At 44.0% G+C, this 23,292-nt stretch overlaps 1 protein-coding gene across 18 annotated transcripts in view; it reads left to right on the top strand.

Annotated features, from left to right (window-relative positions):
* Positions 1 to 23,292, top strand: part of PTPRK (protein tyrosine phosphatase receptor type K) — a 1,571,968-nt gene that overhangs the window by 307,276 nt on the left and 1,241,400 nt on the right. The gene's annotated exons all lie outside the window — the stretch shown is intronic.

Below are 23,292 nucleotides of genomic sequence, written 5' to 3' on the forward strand. Positions count from 1 at the left end.
GCTGGTTTTTCTCTCGTTCCTCAGCCCTCCTCTGCAACGGGAGTGCTCGCCCTCGATAAATCATCCAAATGATGTTTTCCATCGGTCACACAAGACTCTGATATGAGGACATATATCATCTCATCTGGAAGCATGGAAGACCATAACAAAAGACTGGGTTTTGTCCGTTGCCAGAGCGGGCTTCCGGCTCCCCCTTCATAATACCCCACCATCTCACTCTCCTCTTCAGCAGACTGGGCATCTCTCCCTCAGAGCCTCGGTACAAAAACTCTTGAACCTCAAGTCGGTGGAACCTGTTCCATGAGGGAGCAAGGGGAGGGCTATTACTACTGTCTGTTTCCAGTGCCCCAAACCCAACCAGGCTGGCCTTCGCACTATCCTTGACCTTACCAGCACAAAACTTTTCCTTCAAATAGAAATTTAAGATGATTACTCGCAGCCCGATATGGTCCTCTCTCCAGAAGGGCGATTGGCTCAGTGTGGTGAATCTCCAGGACTCTTGTATGCACATCCTAATTTAGGCCCCACATCGGAAATGCCTTCAGTTTTCCGTGGGAACTGAACATGTTCCAATATCAAGGGCTACCATTTGGTCTCCGCTCTGCACCACGTGTCTTTACAAAGATCATGGCGGTCATCGCTGCGTAGCTCAGAATGCAGGGAGTTCATGTCTATTCATATCTAGACGATTGGCTCCTGCGAAGAAGCCCTTGTGCCTGAACTGCAACAGTCAATCTTCGGTCTCTTCTTCAGCTCTTGTTCCGACTGGGGCTGTCAGTAAACTGGCGGAAACAGTCTATGACTGTCTCAGGACCAGATATCCCTAGGTTTCCGTTGGGATACTATCAGTGCCAGGGTTTTCCTAACTGAGGACCAGGATTGCAGATTTGTCAACCATGTGCCCTCTGTTTCTAAGCTCCTGCTACAACTCAGGCTGGTGGTTGCAAAGACTCCTGGGCCTCATGGCCTCATGCGTCCTAGCTCTGCCTCTAGCCAGACTCAAAATGAGGCGCACAAAGTTGGCGCTTCGGAACTGTTGGTCTCAGGCATTGGACCCGGACTGCAAAATTATACCGATCCCATCTTTCATGAGGTCTGATCTTCAATAGTGGGCAACCTCCAACAACCTTTCAGTGGGAACCTCCTTCCAGGAGCCTTCACCACAAATCACAGCAGACTCCTCGCTTCTGGCTTGGGGAGGGCTCCATTGGGTCATCTCGAAGTCTACATGAGTTGATATGAGACTCCCCAAGATGGGATGTCTCATATCAACTATCTGGATATTTTGGAGGTGTTGAAAGACTTTTGGCCTTCAATCGTCAACAAGATAGCCACTGAGTTGTCAGTGCAAATTTGCACTATCGGGGGGGGGGGGGGTACCAGGTCTCCTCCTCTTGTAGGTCTTGCTATCCAAATTTGGAGTTGGACAGTCTAAAACAATATCTGGCTGCAAGCCGTGAACATTCTGGGACAGAGCAAAGTTGCAGCGGATTCCATCAGCCACCAGTCTATGGCGAACCATGAATGGGAAATGAACAGCGAAGTTCTTGCCAAACTTTTCCAGGTATGGGGCACCCCATCGGTGGACCTCTTGCATCTGCAATCAACGAGAGACTACCATGCTATGCCTCCAGGGACAGCCTCAGAGCATCTTCCTTGGGTGGGGGGGATGCGTTCTGAATTCTGTGGGACAACATGAAGGTTTATGCCTTCCCTCTTCTGCTGTTGATTGGAAGATCAGGAGTGCCTCCAACTGCACTCTACTGTTCATAGCCAGCCAGGTTCTGGTTCTTGGAGCTTCAGCACCTATCGATATGCGATCCAATCAGGTTACCGCAGAGCCCCAATCGTCTGCACTAGAGCAATCGCCAGGTGTGGCACTCCTCCCCACAATCCTTCAACCTGGCTGCCTGGCGCCTGAGATCAAGTCCTTATCGCAGTTTAACCTTTTGGAGGATAATATGCGCATAATCAAGCAGCACTTAAGCCTTCTGTAAGAGCATAGTACAAAAGTAAATTACTTTGTTTTTGGCATTGGTGTCATGGCTAAACAGCTTGATCCTTGACCTACTTCTATTGACTGTGTGCTGTCATTCCTATCGGACCTTGCAGCCTCTGGTATCCACGTCTTATCGTGCTAACCTTATCCATCAGCCATTGTAATTTATCTTTCAACAGATGATTATTTTTTTTTCTGGCAAACCCAGTTATCAAGAGGCATTTCACAGGTGGTCTTCACTGCTTTCCATCAGTCAGGCCTCCTCACCCAAAATGGGATCTAAACCTGATCCTTACCTGTGTCACAAGCCATTTGAGCCACTGCCCACTACAGAGTTCAGGTTTCTCTCCTGGAAAGTGGCCGCCTTAATTGCAGTAACGTCTCCAAGAATAATAAGCCCCTCCAAGCTCTATTGGTCGAACACTCGTACTTGACTGTTCACAAGGATAAGGTTGTGCCTCGCACTCATCCTTCTTTGCTTCTGAAAATTGTCTGAGTTTCACATAAAACAGTTAATCTCCCTCCTGATTTTCTTTTCAAACCCAGTCTCTGATGCGGAGTGTGCTCCATAACCTGGAAGTCGGAAGAGCTCTGAAGTTTTTGTCTTCAAAGAACAAGTGATGTCCGGGACCCAAAAGAGAAACCGGCTTCAAAAGCTTCCATTTCACGATGGATCTCTTTGTGTATCACAGAAGCTTACGCAGTTCAAGGCCTTCAGGCCACAAAGGGTGTTCATGCAAATTTGGCTGAGGAAAAATGGCTGTTGCCTTCCAGAAATATGTTCCTTGGGAGTCCATAGCCAAAGCTGCTACATGGGCTTCTCCCTCTGCTTTTTGTGGACACTATTGTCATGACCTGATCTCCCGGCTGATCAGTTTGGCCATGCACTTCTTAAAAACCTGTTTCAGTAAGAGACATTTCCATCCTCCTGTTTCTATGGTTAGTGCTTTGGAATCTCACAAAGGTATTGATGAAAGAGGTCGGGACGTAGCAGTATAACAGTTACTCACCGTAGTGACTACCTTACTCCTGGTCCGTAGTCCCCTTTCCAACATACGCCCGCCTGCCTTCCCCTCTAAAAAGTTTCCTCTACTGGCTAATGGTCCTTCAACTTTGGCGATAGAAAAGGACTGAAGGTTGATGCGCGGGACAGAGCTCAGCAAGGCAGGGTTACGGCCACGTGCGGTGGCCCTGTGTCAAAATAAAAGGACAAAAAGTTATTTTTGATGCTTCAAAGTGCTCTGGTCCCATCCACATTGACGGAATGTCCCAAAAGTATGGAGGAAATGGGACTATGGATTTACGAGTACGGTTGTCACTACGGTGAGTAACGTTGTGATTTTGGCTTAGATTATACCTTTGATCTGAATGCAATTGGTTTTGCATCTCCCAAGTTGCATACTGTAAATGTGAAAGCATTGTGCCCTAGCATCAAGGTAATCTCTAAGTGTTTGCCTTTCTGTCATGCAGTGCCGCAAGCTGTCTCATTAATAGATGTGTTGCATAATGTGCGCTCTGTTCAACATTTACTAGCTTTGACTGGGAAGTTAGGTACGTAAGGTCTTTTGTAGTTAAGTAATCTTAATATAGCTTGTAACGGAGTGTGTGAGGTGCACTCATGTTTGTCCATGTCTCGAAGTCAATGGCCAAACCTGTCATCTGTGAGTGAGAATGCCTGGAAGGTAACCTCAGTGTGCAATCTTACATTTCTGCAAGTTAAACAAATACTCCTTGAAGGCCCACTTGCGAATAAATAAGTGCTAGATCAGATTTTCATGTCTCAAATAGAATTAATGTTCTTCCAGAAGTTTGGAACATCTGCGAGAAGGCTCTGTATTCTGATTGAAATTGTGGTTGGCATTTTTTACCCTTGGACTATTTGGGTAAATAAAAAAAGGACTCCTCCTAAACGTCAATGCTGCTTACTTTCTTCTTTCCTCACTTTAGGGTTGCTTGAAATACCGGTTTCCCAGATCAATGTTTGTTTTTTATCTGCAGCTTAGATGGGCTAAAACACCCGAGCTGAGCTTATTTTGAAACACTCGGTCTTGGGATGTACATTTTAATATTCTGTAATCTAAAACTGATCTTTAAGGACCATCTGCCTTGGTCACTGGCAAAATCTAAGTGGGCTTGCTTTATTATGATCCCTTGATTAACTAATTGATCCACTGTTTGCATATGTGCCATTGCCTGTGGCTTGGTAGGATATTGCTTTGGTGGTGGTGGTGCAGTGAGTTTAGGGGGGGTCACATGCTGGGTATTCCAGATTAAGTCCCACATGATTTTTAAAGTGGCTGTACTGCTCAGAGTGCTGACCGTTCTTTTGTGTATTTTTGCACCATGTCTTCACACACTTATGTTGAAAAGGCAAGTATAATTACTTACCTGTTTTAAAATGACGTTTTATTTGAACAGCTCTAAACTGAGCCAGGCCCCATTAGCTGTAGCCACAAATTAAATATTCCTGTTAACTTTGACAGAGATACATGTCTCAAATGTACATTCCAACTATTGACTGACCGCCTTGTCCTTTCAGGCACAATTGGAAATATATTGAACATTAATTAAACTGGAAACCAAAAAAAGGTTGGTACATTTAGAAAATGCTTTTAGTTCTATGTAGAAAGTACAAGATTAAAGAGATTGTTTCTTATCTTCTAACCTTGTCTTTTTTTAAACCGTTTTCAAAACAAAGGATCTTTAAGCTTTGTTATATGCGTGTCGACTTCCTTGCATTATTGAATCTTAGCACCCGAGAGCACAAAGACTTAAAAAATGTATTTAGTATTTTGTTAGTCAAGACAAATATTTTGAGAAGATTTAATTGCAAAAGAGATAGCTGAAAATGTTTTGGATAAAGCACAAACGTATTAGATTACCATTTGGCAAAGTCCCATCTTGTTGAGACAGTTACGTAAGCGATGCATAACGACAAGATTGGCTTCAGTGCCAATGTAACAAACAAGATGTTCTGTTCTACAGATGACATCAATGACCTCATTATCTCTTGGGACTTGACTGGCTAACAGTGAAACAAGGGTGGGACTTGGCCTTTATAAACAATGTTTCCAATAGTAGGGAGGAGCTTTCGAAATTCCATTGAAGGCTGCAACACTATGAACCAAGAAGGAGCACAGCCTGGAGGGACACTGCAGACCCATAAAATCTAGACCTTCATGTGTAAGGAAGCCATTAGAATCTTTGATGGCTAGCCCGAAACTCTAATTCTATTCTTTGAGCTTAAATATTGGACCGTTGCCAATTTTTCCAAATGAACGTTTGCATCAATCATCTGCAGACCTAGCTAAATTAACAAGCTGAACTGCCTTGGAAACAAGCAGCAAACTGCTTTCAGATCCTTTCAACCCGAGACAGTAAACTGCTCATGAGTTTACAAATGTTTACAACATATATTTTTGATGTATGACTTCAGATCGCGTTTAGGTTGTTCTTATTTAACGTCCCAAAGAAGCCACAGATCTTTTGAAATGGCTTTTAACCCTTTCTTGTAAAGTTATCTGGAGGTTGGTCTGCATAACCTCAACCATGCCATGGCTTGCCAATCCACAGCATCACCATTTTGAGTAGGGTTTTAAGTTTCTCGGGCACAATGGCTACATACACATTGGTGGTCAGTAGAAGGTAGCTTTAACATTTTAGAAGTGAATATTTGAGTAGGATGCTGGGTATCTACTCAACTGCAAATATTATGAACTGTATATTGTTTGACTAACACATTTTAATAATTAAAAAAAAAAAAAAAGCATTTTGAGTAAACATGAAGCACAAACATAGGAGCAGATCTTAAACCCTACCGCCATGGTACATATAAACTCTGGCACGTCCCACCATTTATCACCTTGGATCCGGGTCCTTCTCTGTGTCTCGGGGTACCTCCTTATCCTCTTATCCCTCCACCCAAACCCCTGGGACCAGATGGGTTTCGATTCAGCTGTCTTTGTGGGAGCAAAACCAATCACTGGAGGAAGTTGTGGACGTCTTTTGAAATGGTTTCTCAGTATATGTTAAAGGGCAGCCATTCCAGTTATCTGGTAGTAGGTAGGTCGTGGAGGATACCTTTGATCGCCATTTAAAAGATGTTGTTGGCCTTCTGAGACCACATTCTTTTTTGCGGGAGCTCCTCTGCTTTCCATTTTATTGTGAGGCATACTCTTGCAGCTAGCAACAGGCAATCCACCCCAAGACCTCCTTCCAGTATGCTTGTGTTTTCGGGCATGCCCACCACATATGCCTAAAGTCTGCCTGTTCACCGCATCCTCTCCAGCATAGGGGGCTTTCCCTCCATAACATTTTGGAAAGATGCTTGGGTTCGTAAATCCATCTGTACAGCAATTTCAGTCCATGCAGCTTATATTGGCATGCAATGGATGTTTTGTGGGCATTTATGCATAGTTTTGTCCAGACGTCTTTATGGATTGGGGCTCCCAGGTCCCTTTCCCATCTCTTTGAGCTGTGAACTAACGTTGGGAGCCTTGCCCTGACGCGTTCGGTATAACTGGGAGATGAGGCCCCTGGTTGTTGTGGTATCGCTGAGTATTTTTTCCAGCAGTAGGTCTCTCTGTAACTTACCTTTCCAGTCTGGGGACATCAGTACTCCATTTAGCTGCAGATACTGCAAGGTTGGGATGGGTTGGAGCTTTAGGTCTTCCTTGAGTTGCTGGGGGAGAGGCATACTTCTCCTTTTATGATCTGGCCTACTCTTTCTAGTCCTGCCTCACACAAGTGTTGGAAGCGTTGGGGTTCGAGTATTCTAGTTCTGATTGGCGGTGCCCAGATATGGGCCATTGGGGACGGCCATGTTGTGTGTGTCCTCCCATTTCCCATCTGTTCCACCACAATTTCAATAGGGCACCTAGTATTTTGTGGTTTATTGCCCTGTTTTGCAACGCTGATTTAGCGTTCACTGGCCTCAATATGTAGTTCAAGTCCACCCACTGTTTATTTTTATCTCCCCTAAGGTGTGGAATCAGGGCTTTGAGCTAGGGTGCTCGGCAGTAAGTGTAGCAATCTGGCAACCCCACTCCTCCCTTCTCCTTGGTCCGTGTTAGGGTGCTGTATGCAATTCTGTTTTTTCCCTTGCCATAGAAACTTGTTGAGTTTGATTGAAGTTCAGTAAAGTGAGTCTTGGGGATTTCTATTGGGAGCATTTATTAATAGTAGAGAACCCTTGGCAGAATAGTCAACTTGATAGTGTTGAGACTCCCCATCCAAGAGATTGTTAGTTTCTCCCATCTAGTTAATTCCGAGCTTATTTCTAGTATTAGCGGGGGCAGGTTGGCATTGTAGAGGTTCTTTGCTTCTTTGGTAATGTTTCCCAGGCTGGCCAAATGTTGTGTTCTGCATTCTAGTTCTGCGCAGGTATTTTGTCACTGTGTATTTACTTTTGTGTACGGTTCCAGAATCATCATGATTCTGGAACCAGTTCATAGTTGGAGTTTCAGCTGGGAGCAGTGCCTTTTGCCTGCTCCCTCGTACTAAAGTACCTTCAATCCTCCATATGGGGTCCGTCTGAATTCAACACTGGCGACGAGGAGCTGAAGAAGGTGAAGGTGTACCACAGGACCCTCGGCGCATGCCTCTGAACCCAACGCAGCAGGCCCAACCCAGCAAGAGCCGCCACTGTTCTGTGAGCGGCGAGAAGGGTAAGAGACGGAGAGCGGCAACAGGCGCTGCAAAGACCACCCAACTCATGGTAGGAAGGGAGCGCTGGCGTGGTGGAGGTGGGAGGCAACGGTCCCATAATTTTAGCTCGCTCAAGCGCACTCGCGAGCTGGTGAGGCTGTGAGGTCCGCCTATGCACACTAAAGTATTCCATTGGAGGTGGAACCAGAATGACATAAATGGCCTAACTAAAGTGGGGGAAGTGAAGTCAAGACCCAGGACCCTTAATGCAAACACCACCAACCAGAATCAGGAGAGACTCTTAGGTAATCCAGGGGAAGCTGAACGGGAGAAAAGGAAAAGGGGGCAATGCTGAAGGAAGCGGACCCAAATGGAGAAAACAAGACTGTTTTTTTTTTTTTTGTAAAGTTGTAAGGAGATATGACCCCTATACTGAGAGTCTGTGAATAAATGGAGTAATCTTATAAAAGTGGCTCCTGTTGTCCTTCCCACATTTCACAAGTGGTGGCATTGTGGGATTGTAAACGTCATGGAAGCACTTCTTAATGCCCTGAGGGAGGGCCAGCAGCAGCTACAGCAGTCTGTGCAACTGCAGAATCAACCGGCACAGGCGGATCGACAGGCTCTACAGGTAACCGGGTCAGCTGGCAGACACGCACACCACTGCAAAAGCCATCCACCAGTGGCCACTACTGTCCCTCAGAAATATGCGCCAAGCGAAAACCCATCACGTTTTTTTGTGAACTTTGAACGGGTGGCCCTGAATGCCCTATGGCCACAAAAGAGATGGGACTGGTATATCGTTCCACTAACGGCAGAAACCCCGTACATGGACATCGAGAAGGCTTTAAGACACTGTACTGCATACAGTTCACCTAACTTAATCCCTGGGGAATGCCCCAACTTCTATTTTACAGGATCAAAGACTTGGCTGACAAATGGCTACAACCCCCACCACCATTCCAGAATGAGCGGACCACATCTTAATGCAACATCTCATTGAAGCCCTCCTAGGTCCCATCAAAAGATTTCTCAGACAGCACCAGAGACTCTGTCTTTTGAAAGCCATAAATATAGCAGCAGCTAATCAAAAGGCAGGAGCCAGTCCCCTAAAAGGCCCAAACTTGTGGCTGAGCCAGGCTGCAGTTACCCCAAGACCAATGTGGGGTTGCTCCATGCCTCTGACACCACAAGCAAATGAAGCAGACCAACTCAAGACCAGACCAACGGAGTCGGTTGGCACCGGCGCACGAGTTACTGGCTCGCCACCAAGTCAACTATAATGCTTTGAGTGCAGAGATTTGGGTTCACATTGCCTGCCTATGTCCTAGGAGGCGAAACCGGAACTTATGAATATCGGAGCCTTTAGGATTGTCAAGGGAAGAGGGAAGCATAGGTCCAGGAAGACATCGGAAGCAGGTATCGGTACACTTGTGAAGCAGAAGTAAACAGTCGGAAAACCCAAGCCATGATTGACTCAGAAAGCCTACAAACAGCCAGCCTTTAGTGCCCATTTACTGGAACCCCTTACTGTCGCTGAACCCCAGATACATATTGGATGCATACAATGGGACATAAAACCATATTCAGTACAGAGTGTTAATATCCGACTAGGGGGGGAATAAAACGTAATGGTGCCCTGTCTGGTTCAGGCAAAGGAAACAACTGAAGAGGTTGGCAAAGGTTGTTTGCAGGGTCTAAGTTTATCATGGTGTGTTGTGAAAAGGATGCGGTTGAGGTATGTATGAGAGTCTGCAATACTAAATACTTTACTTAACTCCTACAGGGAGGTGGGCCAGTACCTTTCCAAGATGGTGGAGACTCTTCACAGAAATGATTGGTTGAGGGGGTTTGATGAGGTAGTTTGGAATTTAGCGGTACATTCTAAACTGACTTTCATCCCGAACATTACTTGAGTCCGTTTTGGAAGCTCTGCTGGTAACTAAGAAAAGTAACCGGATAATCTTCTAGCAGCGGAAAAGATGAATAGTCAAGCAACTTGGACACTTTACAGCATCCCAAATTGAAGATCATCATGTTTATTCAAGACTAAAGCTGTACATGTTTCAGTTAATAGCAGTAGTCTGGAGATTTCAAAATAATGTGTATATATACATAGATTGTTAAATGGTTGGAAGCCAGCCATACTGGGAAGAGGAAGATCGAGCGAGTAATGGAGAGTGCTCCTGAGAAAGGAAGAAAGGACTACAGTCCTACGCTGGGGAGGACCCAGGAAACTTAACTTAAAAAGGAAGAAGGGCTAGTGTACAATGAAGGTGAAGCCATGGAGTTTTTCAAAGGAGCAAGAGTGAAGAAGCTGCTGAAACCAGTCGAGATGTTAGTCATAAAATGAAGAGGCAGGGGCGAGAAGCCATGCTGTGCATGCCTGAGATCGGAAGAAGTGGTGGCGTGACCCAGGAGTGGTGAACTGTGCAGTCCTTGACGCTGAGAACACTGCAGCAATGGTTCTCTGAGCACGAGAACGAACACGAGAAGGGAGTTAACGCCTGAGTCATCCACACTCTAGGAGGGATGCGGCCCCGCAGAAAGAACCAGTGATACCAGCCTGTAGTGAAGAAGGTAACTGGAGCTGTGGCAGACCCACTGGGAGGAAAAGGAATGCAGATAACGCTCATCCTACTCCTCCCAGTGAATGGATAAGAGTTAAGCCAAGTGAAGAGCACTTAAGGACTCATTCTACTTATAACAGTGAAGGGATACAAGTTAAAGCAAGTGAAGAACCCTTTGGGACCCTATGTACTTGTCCCAGTGAACAGACAAGAGCCAAGGCAAAGTGAATTGAGAAAGAACCATCTAAAAATATAGAGGATCACAGCATCCAAACTTAAGTGAAGAATGTAGTAAAGACACAATGCAAGTTGACTTTAAGGATAAGGGTCAAAACTCTAATTGATAAACCTTTTGTCCAGGAAGAAAAGGGTAAACCTGGAGGTGGAAGAGCCCCCTTTCAGAATTAAAAGAACAGATTCAGGAAGTAGCCAAGAACTATTTAAGAATAGCTTACTAAAACTGAGAAGGCTTATCCAGGAAAAAGGAGTCATTCTCCTGGACCATTTGGTTGTTTTGCTTAGTGCTAGGCATAGCGTAGATTAGCTTTGTGACGGTAGTCTATTGTTTTGTACTACCCTATTGACGAGGAGCACCCTAGTTAGATTTGTTTTGGGTAAGGCAAACCTTTAGAATAGGGACGGGCAGATCTTTTCTTATTTCAATAACGCAGTACATTTTGGAAATATTACCATTTGGTCTGTTTCCTCCTTTTGACCTACCACAGCCCTTATTATTTCAGCTACTCGTACCCAGCACATATTGGAAAACAGTGTGGGAAGTTGCTCACAATCAAGTAGGAGAAGGCCATTAAAGGTCTGAGAGAACCAAGTACAATGTGACCCTGTAATTCTTTTGGCTGGCGGGGTCTATGGAGAAGTAATAAGATATTGCCAACAGTGTCCTGATTAACAGTTGAAGAATTGGCTAATGTACCTTGCGCCCTACTGTAAGTCATACCTCTTATCAAGGAACCGTTTCAAAGGATTGGCATGGATATAGTGGGACCATTAAGACCCTACCAGCCGGGGTTTCCATTTTTATTGGTTGTGGTTGATTACACTACTCGATACCAAGAGGCATTCCCGCTAAGAGGGACGTCTGCTCAAAATGTGTGACGTCCTACTACCTATTATGGCCCGGATGGGTATCCTAAAAGAAATTGACTGATCAAGGAACACATTTTTCCTTCACTGCGATGAAGCAGGTGTCGATCCTCCACATCACGCTCCTAAAGACCTCTGTACACCATCCACAAAGGGAAGGGCTCATGGAAAGCTATAACCAAACCATCAAGCAAATGCTGAAAAAAGCCATAGGACGATGGCACCGAAATTGGGACCAAATCTTACCCATAAAATGATGACACTGTGAAATACACCACAATCCTCTACCGGTTTTACACCTTGTTAACTAATCTTTGAGAGAAACCCTAGGATGCTTCTAGACATGCTCTAGGAGGAGTGGGAACACCAGTCCTCCAGAGAAATTACGATGACTGAATACGCCCAGGAGCTAGCTAGACATTAGGAACAGCTGCAAGAAGTGACTCGAACCAACCTACGACAAGCACAAAAAGGTTCCAGAGCGTTATTACAATAAATCATGCACCTTCTGTAAGGGATGCAAGGTGATGGTTTTTCTACCTACCTCTGACAAGTTTTTGGCCACCGTGTAGCACTGGTGGCCGCAGGCGTTATTGGGGCCTGCAGCGGCTACAGGAAAGTCCCAACACTGGGCTGTGGCCCGCAAGCACACCAGAGCAGCGTCATAACAGAACGGGCCATGTTGGACACGGAGGGGTGGCTCTTCCCTCGCAACACACAGCACTACAGGAACAAGCGATGAGAGAATAACAAAGGAGGGCAGTGTAGATGGAAGGAGGGATTAGGCTGAGTCCAATCCATGACAGGGGAGGGGGATTTAATGGGGTGTGTGTATCACGATGTGGCTGATGGTTGTCTCCTGCTGCTCGCAAGAGACAGATGTGCTGGAGAAGGAACTAGGATATACCTGGGCCCATTCAAAGGGCGAAGTGAAGCCAAGACCCAGGACCCTTAATGTAAACACCACCAACCAGAATCGGGAGAGACTCCTAGGTAACCCAGGGGAAGCTGACTACATGAAAAGGAAAAGAGGGAAATGCTGAAGGAAGCTGATCCGAATAAAGAAAACAAAACTAGGTTTTTGTACAGTTGTAGGGAGAGAGAACCCCTACGCCAAGTGAGTGAATAAACAGAGTAAACCTATAAATGTGGCTCCTGTCGTCCTTCCCAGATTTGTCACTTCTAAATGTTATGTTTAATTTTTGTTTCGTCCACCTCACTTTCACCTTCCTAGTGGTCATGCCCACATAAAAAATGCTACATGGGCATCTAATACCGTAGATTTTGTTGAGTCACAAGTTGAGGAATGATTCAATAGATTTTTTTGCACATATAGGGTTGACTAATCTTATTTTCTTGTATAACGTTCTTAGTTTTGGCAATTATTACATGGCTGTGTACCTTTTCTGAATTGTGTTTCTAGTAAATTGTGTACATTATCAGCCCTTAGCAAAAACGGTCTTGTTTATTTTTCCTATATGCACATATTGGAAAGTTTGGAAAAAATGTACTCTGTTGGATACAACGTATAAAATTCCCAATTAAAAATATATATATATATATATATCTTGTCTTTGGGGTGCATATGTTGTGACATTTACCATCAGGGCTCGCAAAATCTAACCTGCTAACATTCGGTGAGTAGTTTATATGCAGGGTGAGTACCATTTGCATTATACTCAACCTTGCTGGCGAGTATGGGGTTGTTGGAAACTTATTTTTCATTTACTGGAAACACTTTGTTTGCAAATGGAGGTTTCAGTGTGCATGCTTGACAGCATTATAGAACTTAAGTGTGGTTATGGCAACATGCACCATTTTACAAAAATTACTGGTAAATATTTTGTCACCATTCACCTTGGGGCAAGTGCATTTCACTTAGGTTGAGTATGTAAAACATGGAGCTCGCCCTGGAAGTCTAGTGGGATTTTTAAGAATTTGCAAGGCCTGCCAGTTCAAGCGACTCTTTAGTTGCTTTATATTCCAACTTTTATGTAAGTATTCAGTCTGATCTCCAGTAATTTATTGCAAAAATGTACTCTTTGGAGTGTACTGTCAATTGTTCTACAAGGGTGGATATGTAATACCAGTTTCACATCTCTGAATTAAGTTGTCTTTGTGCTGTGGCTTTTTAGGGAATAACCAGATCCTTGTGAGATGGTGGAATCTTCAAAACCAACTTGGGACGAAATCCTTTGCACATAACTGTTAAACTATTTGGTAAATTTGATTGGCTTATCAATCACTAATATTGTATTGGTAGACAATTTTGTTACCCGCAGTGTGTGTGGGGCTAGAGATGGCCAGTCCACATGAAATTGTGCATTAGCAATTGTAATACATTTTAAACAGATCGCCAGGGCACAAAATGTGCATTCGTCGCAATCCACTGGCTAGTGATTTCGACTTTTGGTGAGTCACACATGATGTGCTGCGTGTATGCATAGAATTGAGGTGGAAAGTGACTTTTTTTACGGCTGGCTAGTAGCTTGTAACTTCAAATCTTCCCACTGAGTTAATTAATTGTTGGTTGGGCAAATGCTATAGTAGTACAAGCCATTACACTACCCTACTAACTGTGTAATTTTCTGCAAACATAATAAAATGAGCCTTTCTGTCTGTTTTGGGAGGGTGTGGAAGGAGGAGACTGACGCACAGGTTGCATGCTTTTTGGCAAAGACTTTTATTTTATACCAAAAGAAAGACACCCACCCATCTTAACCGAAATCTAGGAGTGGTTGCCCTGCCTCAAATAAAACTAAGAAAATGTCTGTAACTAAAAAATCCACGGTCCTTTGTAAAAATCCTACTTACCCTCACACTAACAAAATTAAAATGGATTTGTCTCTTCAGGGGCCAAAATGATGACTTTCCTGGATGGCATGATTTGCAAAGTGGGGGAACCTCTCCCTTCTGCAGGACTAACTCGGTCTCTTCTTCAGACTACTGTGGTTGAGGAAATGTCTCCATCATTGCGTCTTTCTCAGGTTTTTCTTGGTAGGTTTGTGTGGTTGTGGAAATGTGCTGCTTCCCCAGGCCTTTCATGTTTCCCTTGATGGGTCTTCCTTTAAAAAAGTAAACGCAATGTATTCATTTAAAGCTTGAACACAACTCAAAACAAACACTAAGCATAACCTGATTGGGTAAATTGCAGGATATCCTTTATAGTTCACTGTGTTTGGGGGAATATGTCCCGCCCCCACGTCTTTCTCAGGATTCTCTTGGCAGTTCACTGGACAGCCATGGTGTATTTTCCTGCCAGGTGCTGTCTTTCTCAAGTGTGGGTCCCAGAGCCCTTTTTAGGCTTCCCATATACAGGTCTCAGACCCGTTCATACAGGCTTCTTTCCTTATGGTTGCTAGTGATATAGCATCCCTGATACTATGATAAAACATATGTATATCATTATATAACCACACATATAATTATTTGTTAAAATCTGAGTCATTTTAGGCCATTGCAAAATCACACTTATCCCCAAACCCAATAAGGACCTCACCAAATGTAACTCGTACAGGCCAATAGCTCTCATTAATGTAGATGCCAAAATGTATACCAAAATTATCACCAACAGGTTGGAAGGCTTTCTTCCATCCCCACTCCACCTTGACCAATCAGGATTTATACAAGCGTGACAATCATTTGATGATAATAGATGAATTGTCTATCTAGTTGAAAAGGGACACAAAATGTCAACCCCTGTGTGTCCTCCTCGACACTGAGAAAGTATTTGACCAGATGGAGCGATCCTTTGTTTAAGGTGATGGATAAATGGCCCTGGGACGTGAGTTCACCAAGATGGTCTGTGCCAATTATTATAAATCCCCCCTCTTGGCACGACTTCTTATCAATGGTACCTTGTCCAGGGCATGCCCTCTGAGCTGGGGCACCCAGCACAGGTATCCACTCGCCTCCCCCTGCTATATGCAATCTACTTGGAGCCATTGCTCAAGAGCCTGCCTGAGTGTAAGGAGTTCCACAGGGATCCCTTTGTGGGTGCCCACCATAAGCTGGCAGCCTTTGCAGAAGGCGTGCCGCTTTCACACACAAACCTGTGGTTGTTGCTGGGGAAAGCAGCAGTGTGTTCAGACTTTGGGGCGGTCTCAGCACTGAAGATTAAGTTAATGAAGTCAGAACTGCTCAACTTAACGGTGGGGGGGAGGGAGTGGCGTCTGAGAGCTTCCTTGTGTTTCCTGTGGAGCCCCAAAGTAATCCTATATTTGGGAATACACATTGCATGACCCTGTCGGGTTGCTCCACCACAAATTATGCCCCCAATATTGACTACCATTAAAGCCGATCCCCACAAATGGAGTGCCTTTAAGGTATCCTGGGTGGGCAGACTCGCCGCAGTTAAAATGCTTACTATCCCCTGTTTCTTTACCTGTTACATGCCCTACTAGTGTCAGTTCCCCTGGAACCTCTTTGAAGAACTGTAGAAACTGACAACAATTTCATATGGGCAGGCAGGCACCCTTGGATTAGCCACCATCTGTTAATGTCTTCGAAGTAGGGATGTGCCCCCTAATTTTCAACTGTACTTTGAAGCAGCTCAGATTCAGATAAGGGAAATGGTTCACGGGTCGCGAGGAAAAGCTGTGGGTGGGTATGGAGCGGGCAGTGTTACAGCACAAGCTGAGGGATGTAAATTGGCTACCGTGTTCACACAGACTCTGGCACAAGTACCTGAGCTCATCACAAAACTAATAGCAGACACCTGGGATAGCCTGACCAGCAAATTTGGCATTACTTATTTCATTTTCCCCCCTTTACACCCATGTTCCAAAACCCAAGATTATCGCCAGGATTGCAGTCGGGGGCATTTCAAAAATGGCAAAAGGGAGGGTGCCATATGATTGGGGACATGCTTCAGGGGTCCACAGTCAGATCGTTTGTCGACTGCAAGCAGTTCTTTGAGGTGGATGAAAAGGAAAAGATGAGGTATTTCCTGATCAGGCGCTGACTCCTAAACCCGGAGTTGAGGGCAGTGGGTGCTGCACAAAACGCCCTTCAAAACATTTCTTATTACACAGGATGGTTCAAGGGGCCTCATACCGGGTCTGTACAAAATTCTTGACGAGTCTATCTCTCAGATGACGTGGCCATATATGGAGTGGTGGAAGAAATCTCTCGAGAGGGAAATCCCCATAGGTAAGTAGGAAAAATTGTGGAGACTGGCTCCCAAGTTGGTTAAATCCTCCCAGCTGCTGGAAGCCTGGTCCAAATTAATATTTAGATGGAATTACACCCCGGGTTGACTTTATAAGATTTACCCGGATTCCTCGCAGGCATGCTGGAGGGGCTGTGGGGGTACAGGCTCATGGTCCCCGATCTGGTGCAGATGCTCCAAGATAGAGCCCTTTTGGAGGGGAGTCCAGGAAGCGCAGGTCTTGGCCTTTGAGGTGGCGGCACGGACGCCCCCCCGGATGAATTGTTGCGGTTGGACCTTGGGGATCGGGGGATATGACCAGAGCCCAAAGGAAAGCCTGCATAGTACTCCATTTCTGCGATGCTGCTTATAGCTCAATGTTGGAAAGGGTTGGAAATCCTGTCTATCCAAGACTGGATTCAGAAGGTCTGGGAATGTGTGCCCCTAGAATGGGCATCATACGACGGGAACAGTGAGCAACCTCGGTTTGCCTGACTGGAGGGAGGTACTTGCATTTCTTAAGAAAAATGATAGAATCCAGTGCTGCCCTCAGCCCCTGAAACTCTTGGATTGATCATGAACTGCGTCCCTTCTAACCCTTGTAACCCCTGCACCTACTGATCTTCTCGGGGGTAGGGGTGGTGGGTTTGGGGCGGGAGTGGGGAGGGAGGAATTGGTGGTTAAAGTTTAGTCATTTTTTGTGCTTGTGGTGCCCGTTAACTGCTTTTTGAAAACGAATAAACTGTATTTAAAACAAACAAAATTATCGGTTATTACTGTAAGCACTGTGGAAAGGATGGAAATGTGCTACTTTTTTGACATTAAAGAACTACTTTTGCTGATCCTGATGATCAAAGACCATGTCCTCCACAGCCGTTTAACGCTAGAGGGAACGATCTTTGTCAGTTTCAATTATCTTCTGGAAGTCTTGAGGAATTGCTGGCGATTTTTGTCTCCGAGCTCGGCTACAGACACTTTACCTGCAATCTATGTTGCATTCGACATTGTTTTCCAATGGTTTTTTAGCGATGAGCTGATTTGTAATTACAAACTTGATCATTGAGCTTAATTGAGATTGAAGGCTGTGTTTTAAAAAGAAATGTTATTATTCCTCTGCACTGTCAAGTTTATCTTCATGTGGATGGGAACTTTCTGTAGGTTACGGGTAGTGCTTAATTGTTGATTATGTGCTGCTGGCTCTGTTAATTACAAATGGAAATATGTATAAATGGAAGGAGCTGTACAATCATTTTTTTGTTTCCATTTGAATTCCTGTCTTAAGTATATCTATGAACAAAGGGCATCCACTCAAAATCGTGCTTGCACCCTGATAAAGCATCTCTTCAATGCTTGGATTTTTAGGGAGGTGGCTGCTGCTTTCCGAAACTTAATACAAAACGATTCCATTGAAAGCCTTGATCATGGAGAGTTTTTAAGTAGGTTCCTACTAACTCCCTACCAGGGCATATTTCCTTTACGACTTTAGTCCCAGAATGTCTAACGTCATTACAATGATGTGGTGGCTTCAACTTGGTGTGGGTATTAGCAGGAGTTGTGAACGCGAGTATATGACTAATGGGTGTAGCAGAAAATAGAATTGAGAGAATGCTACATGTGTAAATAATTGTTTTGTTTCAAATAATGCTGTGATATAAGGTGGTGTCAAATGATACCTGGCATTCCTGGAGGCTTGTGCCATTGTCGTAAAATTGCAGAATCTGAAAATATAAATTAAAATACTACGGTTTTTAATGTCCTTCATTTGAGCATGTGTTCTCTGTTTTAACCAGAGTGAGGGTGGGGTAATTATCGTGAGATAGTAACACGCTTCCAAGTTATGTGCTGAGGCAAAGTGGAGGGCTAAGAATTGGGGGAAAAAGGTTCTCGTCACAAGCGATCATGACCCCGCTTCAGATCTAAAAGGCACCAGCACATAGTGATGGTAGCATGGAAAATATCTACTCGTTAGTGAATCACTTTATGGCGAAACCTCTCTAATAGAATACTACCCAGATTGCAACAATCCCACTCCGCAAGCTGGAAATTAATCAAGGAATTAAAGGTAGCTCTTTAACTCGCACTACTAAGTTACCCACCAACATTCAAATAAGGGCAGGCAGCTTGCCTACAGAAAGGAAAACGCATCCTTCCTGTGGTTCTTACCAATGTTTTCGTTCAAATTCATACAAACATCCACACAAAAACAAACTCTAGTATTCTAGCCAACCTTTTTTTTAAAAAATGTCTGTTTTCGTTTAACAGTATTCTAGACAACCTTCACAATGTAGATACAAATTGACATTGTTTTATTTCATTAATGAGACCATCAAAGAGTGCCAGGGGACCACTCTGTGGTGATAGTGCGTGGTACAAATATCCTTTAACATTAACATCAATCCACAGTATGGAATTCGTTATTTTAAACCCACATGCCTATTGATATGTAAAGGGGAAGCAGTTCTAGGAATAAAGTTAGAAACAAAACAACTTACTTAGATTTCCTTGAAACTCTGAACTACTCGTATCTGAGAAATATATTGCTTTGATGTAGTTCACTCATTCTTGGACTGATTTAAATATAGAAAGTTGGACATGAATTGTGTTAATTCCTACTTTGGTTATCCGTACTATGCGACGTATTTTGTAATGTTTGGATTTGTTATGATAAATTATAAAAGGGTTAGGTTTCTTTTGCATTCAGTTTCCTTTGGAATGCTGGGTCATTAGGGCCCAACTCTTAACATTCTCAAGGAAGCAGGATCATCTTCACCACAACCCTCTTCAATGTGTGTATTGAGGAATATATTTTATTTACTTAACGATCTCGATGCCAATCAAAGCATTTGTTCCTCATTTCAATTTGAGAAGTCTGCCACCAGAGATCCTAAATTGCAGGCTCTTGTCATATTAATTTAAATCATGTAACACAAAGCATATATGCCTTGGACCATATTCCTCCTTTCAGTGATAAAGCTTGTAAATGGGGTTCCCCAAAAGTCCTTTAATTTTTATCAGGGATTTCATTTATTGTTGAATGATCGAAGTAATCTGGGCCAGGGTGAAAAATGTACACTCAACACTAGCTAATGATATTTGATCCTTGACAAGTAGGTAATAGTGTGCTGTGTGAGTTTAGTTAATTTAATTGTTTTTTTTATAACTCGCCTAATACTGTATCGGAGTTCGGTTTCTAAGCATTTATCTGGGATTTCTGACCTCTGTTGCTCTGCGTGGTCTTGCTTCTATCGAATTGAAGTGGCGAGTGACATTTGTAAGGCTGGGTAGTAGCTTTCAATTTTGTCTCTCTGATCTGGGGATTATTAATTCCAATTCTACCACAAGAAATCTGGCAGAAGAGTAAGACTTATATATGTTAATGTGCAATGGTGCCTTTTTGCTAAAAGGCAACAATGACATCGACTTGAACTGGATCTTCCATACAAATAAAGCCAGTTGAGGGAGGATGTACCAAAGAATAAGCCCAGCATTTTGGATTCTGTTAAGAATCTGTATTTGAGACTCTGGAAACCCAAGCAAGGGCTCTTGACGTAGCCATGACTTGCCCTCATCTACTAGCACATGCTTTAATCTGCAGTGAAAGGATAGCAGGAGCACATGGCCAAATCAACGGTGTAGGGATGGCACACTGTTTTCTATCTTGCTGTGTTTTAAGTTGTGCCACTTGTGTTTTTTTTTTTTTTCCTTTACGATAAGACTGCATCTGATCAGCTAGGATTTCAATGAATATGCAAAGACTACATACAGAGACTGAATAGGCAAGCTTGTGAATAGCCTTGAACTTCCTTGGCTCGGTCTGAAACAGAACATTGTGTAGCTTTGCAGCTGTCTGTCTCGGCAGTATTGACTTTTGCAAAGAACTGTGCACAATTATTTCTTTCAGGGCATGGAAAAAAATTGTTCTCATTGCTAGCATGACTTGTTTGTGTAATGGATTAAGCATATTTGTCCAGCACTGTGATGTAGTTCCTTATAGTGTTTTCATTGGTTTTGTGGCTCTCTAGTCACCAATCAAGTTGCTGATTAAGCTGTTTTGCTGGCAGTGACTTGATGTCCTAAAATCATAAAACCTACAAACTTATTCTCAATGTCAGTGACTAATTTCTCCTGTTCTGGTTTAATTAAGAGTATCTTATTTTGTTATGCAAGTGTTTGCTCTCAAATATCCCCGGAACTATTCATGGTATGTTGGTGCATGCTTTCTAATTGAATTCCGTTTAGAATCACTTTGCTTAATGGGTCTTTGCTACATTGGTAACCCACAAAGCATTTGCTCATAAAACTAGCCCCATTTAAAATATATATATATTTGTCTTTTCTTTTAAAGTCTGACAGCGATGGCTCCTCCAGCAATCTACAGTACTGCTCTCAGAAATGTGCAAAGGGAGTTTCAAATGAAATTGATGAAAGCCAAATGAGCAAATAGGCCAGGCCTCCCTCGTGGTATGGGGAATAAAAGTTGATGAAAGCGATGACTTGCCTGAACTAATATTGAAAATGTGTCTATTGTACACACAGGAGCACACACGAGTTGACGTGTACTTCACGAACCGATGTACTACTTCAGAGCACTTTATGCGCTTTTTGATTAAAATTCAATGTGATGGAGTGTGGTGTAACAAAAGTGTATTACTTGGAGAGGAGTAGCTTATTCTTTAAATACAATGCTCATCTGGGACCTGGAAGCAATAATGCCTTCTGGCTCCTGTGATTTTCACATGTCTGGCGCTTTAGACTCCAGCTAGTTGTATTCAGAATTGTTTAAGCCCTGAGGAAGTGCAAATCAGTGAGAACTATACATTGGCCCATTTGTCCACCTAACTTTCTTTGAAATAAACAGGTTTCCACTATTTGTTTTGGCTGTTTATCAATTTCATCAACTATACATGGTTTACATCTTTTTGTGTTCTACAGATTTGAATGTACTGCCAGTGGAAAAATGTATAAGTGATGGCTCACCCCTTCTAGTTCACTTTACGTTCGATGGGATGCCATGAATCTTGGCAAGCGGGTCCATTGTCTGTGCCCATGGAATAATATTTACAGATGGCACTGGCTTATACAATGTTTCAGGCCTCCCCCAGTAGTAGCAGCTGGATACTTGAAACTGCATTGGCAGTGGTTGCTTAAACTGGCTGGGATATTAATGCTGGATGAAGTTTTAGAAAGGGCAGCTTTCGTAGATCTTTAAACCAGTACATGCCAAAGAACAAGGAGGCAAACTGATAAGGTGCATCGTGAGCACTACAGATGTTTAGCTTAACTGTATGATTATGGCTAGTTGTCATTATCAAACAAAGAAGTTGGTAAATTGGCCAACTGAATGCTCAGAATCTGCTTGGTGAAATCGGTGTAGTCTCTTAATTTCAGTTATTCTGGTTAATTACAGTGGTGTTGAAGGGGTCTTGCTTCATTTCGTGGGTATGTCAGGCAGGTGGCACAGGGGTGCTGACCTTTTGGATGCCCAGTTATTTGCAGCCTTTTTCCATCAATGGGTGATTCACATTCTGTTCCAATGCAAGACAGCCATTGTGCCTGCACACCACCTTCCCATGGACAGTTAACAGTTGGCACAAAGGTTCACCAGTTCCGTTATGCAAGCAACATCTGTCATTGGCTCCTTTGACTCTGGATGGAAACAATGGCCTGGTCTCTCTGGCGGTTTCTGCTTCCTTAGTCTTCCCTGGAACCAAAGATTGAGAATCCATCTGAGGGCGAGCCACCTGGGTGAACAGGTGATGGAAGGGATGCCTCCCTTCAGTGAGGAAGCTGGTAGCAGGACCCACATTGGGTGTAGGGAATCCCAAGACCATGGAACTCTGTCGATCCCAGGTGGGTGGAGAGCCCAAGAGTGACTCAGCCGCCTCAGGGAGGGGGAGGCAGTCCTGCTGCACACGCACACTAGCATCCAGCTATTCTGATGCCCTCTGAGAATAGGCAGGAAGAAACGACACAGAAGACCCAACCACAAGGACAACTGAGCTGCGGTCCATAGAGGCAAAAGGAAGCCGCATTCTCAGTTGTGTGATGCTGCAGGAGAACAGGTACGTGGCGCAGGGTGAAAAGCAAGAAGGTGGCAATGGGTCCGAGGCGCCTTGGAGAGCCAGACCCTGAAAACACCAGAAAAAGGAGTGAACTCCAACTGAAAACTAGGACACTTGGAGTGTCAAATATCCCAAAAGGGATGAAGCTAGAGAACAGCAAACAAAGGGGTACAGCAAACCAAAGTAGCATGAAACGTAGAGGGCTGAACAACCAACAAGGGATTCATCCCGAAATGTTCCACGTAGCGGTACACTGCATCAAAGAATAAGCATGAATGGAGGGCCGAATGGCCCAAAAGGGGCAAAACTAGAGGATAACAAATCGGTGAAATGAATCTGAGAATCATTAAGCCTAGAGGGCTGATTAACCCTCAAGGGGTTGAACCAGAAGTTATCCCGCAAAAGGGTGAACTACATGAAAGATTCTTAAAGCCTTGAGTGCGGACAGTCTCACGTAGACAATGCCAATCCAAGGGGGAACACAAACCCAGAACGATGAGGCTATCCCAAGCCGACGAATTTGAGAACTTGAAGCAATAATAATTTGGCATTTATATAGCGCTACGAACCCTGAGCTATCCGAGCGCTGCTTATTACTCACGGTGTGGTGTGCTCATTTATCGACCTCGGAAGGATGAAAGGCTGAGTTTGGCCTTGCCGGGATTCAAACCTGCGTTAGCAGGCTCTGCACGGATGTCAAAGCGAGCGCTCTACTCGCTGTGTCACTTGACCGTTAATACATTTTTGTAGAGAGCAAAACAT

Source organism: Ambystoma mexicanum, chromosome 4q (genome assembly GCF_040938575.1).
Source record: "Ambystoma mexicanum isolate Mex_15411 chromosome 4q, UKY_AmexF1_1, whole genome shotgun sequence".
NCBI lineage: Eukaryota > Metazoa > Chordata > Amphibia > Caudata > Ambystomatidae > Ambystoma > Ambystoma mexicanum.